Genomic DNA, 2,094 nt, shown 5'->3' on the forward strand with positions numbered 1-2,094 from the left:
CTTTTGGTATTTCTCTTTTCTTGTGTGCTTTTTTTCCCCCCAATCTTAATCTCCGAATGTTGAACCGATAAGCATGGATTTCTGTATTTGAACAAAATCTGTTCAAAAAACTTAACAGCACTTGAATACAATAAACTTTGTGATAATGTCACATTGACAAAAGTTGAATACTGTCACTAAACAAGTGTACCCATATTGCAACAGTACAGTGAGTGTGAATCCTTTGAGGTGTTATCTGCAACTTATACAGCATTACGTTGGTTTGCTTGTCTTTTGAGGACATTTTACTAGTATAAATGCTAGGTAATTAGGTAAGCAGAGCATCATGCAGTGTTCCCCTGACCTGCAAAAAAACACAAAGGGTGCCAAGATTAGTTCTGTCAGGTACTATGTGTTTTAATATGTGCCAGTTATATACGTTAATGAGTTGATGAATCATTTTCAATAGCTTTATTTATTGCTTTTGTTCACCACGTTATATCGTTACTTTTGGCCCCAGATGTTTGACTGGTACTCCACAATTCCCAATGAGTTTTTGCAACATTTGATGGCTTAGGAACTAAAAAGATGTATGGTCTAAACACTTTTATAAGTGTGAATAATGAATCAAATCAGAAAGTGGCCAATAAAAGTGTGAGGATATACTAATCAATACAATTGCTGTGTACAAAAGTACAAGAAATTGATGTCTTTGAGGTACCTTGCATTTGAAACAGTAATTCTTGGTATTTAGAATTCATGCTGATGCTTTGTTTACTCCCAATGCTAAATAGAAGACGGTCTCAACAAACAGTCCTGAAATACCAATATATGTGAGAAAGAATGTTAATCTGGTAGGTACACTGACCTCCTGGGGACGCAATTCAGATGTTACTGTATCTCATGGTTGAAACCCAGAACAGAATAGTAAGACCTAAGATCCTGGTGTGTTTAGATGTTTCTTGTCATGAAGCTCAAGAGATGCCTAGGTGCATTCTCTGAATTTTCTATTTTCTTTGAAAACGAATAATGACTCCTGGCAATCATCTTTTGCTCAGGTGCACAACTTGAAAAACGGTTTACGACAAAAAAATTTTCAAGTCATTTTTGAATTTTAAATAAAACCCTTAAGACTTGTGGCTGGAGGGTTGCCAGTTTGAATCCCACAGCCGGCAGAGGTATCTTACTCTGTTTGGGCCCTGAGCAAGGCCCTTAACCCCGATTGCTCCAAGGGCGCCGTAAAAAATGACTGACCCTGCGCTCTGACCCCAAGCTTCTCTCCCTGTCTGTGTGTCTTATGGAGATGTATGTGAAAAGACAAATGCCTAATGCAGGAAATTGTATTTAATAATTATAATTGCGAATACTTATATAGCACTCTTCTGGACACTCCACTCAAAGTGCTTTACAGGTAATGGGGACTCCCCTCCACCACCACCAATGTGCAGCATCCACCTGGATGATGCGACACCAGCCATAGTGCGCCAGAACGCTCACCACACTTCAGCTATCAGTGAGGAGGAGAGCAGAGTAATGAAACCAATTCATAGATGGGGAATATTAGGAGGCCATGATTGGTAAGGGCCAATGGGAAATTTGACCAGGATGCCGGGGTTACACTCCTACTCTTTTTGAGAAACGCCCTGGGATTTTTAATGACCACAGAGAGTCAGGACCTCGGTTTTACGTCTCATCTGAAGGACACCGCCTGTTTACAGTATATTGTCCCCATCACTATACTGGGGCATTGGGACCCACATGGACCGCAGGGTGAGTGCCCCCTGCTGGCCCCACTAACACCTCTTCCAGCAGCAACCTTAGTTTTTCCCAGGAGGTCTCTCATCCAGGTACTGACCAGGCTCACACCTGCTGAGCATCAGTGGGTTGGCAGTTGTGAGTTACAGAGTGATATGGCTGCTGGCTATTTGCCCCAGTTGAATAAAAATGTAAGCCCACCAAGCAAATCTAAATTCCAATTGATTTACAATTTGGAAGCTTTCTGATGACCGGAGGCTTCTTTTAATAAAATATTGCATATGTCAAGTAACATACATTTTTACAGATAACATGGGCTCTCCTGGAGCTTCAGCGCTGAATACAATGGTGTTTACCTTG

The sequence above is a fragment of the Atractosteus spatula genome, chromosome 2, assembly GCF_055471065.1.
Source record: "Atractosteus spatula isolate fAtrSpa1 chromosome 2, fAtrSpa1.hap1, whole genome shotgun sequence".
Lineage (NCBI taxonomy): Eukaryota > Metazoa > Chordata > Actinopteri > Semionotiformes > Lepisosteidae > Atractosteus > Atractosteus spatula.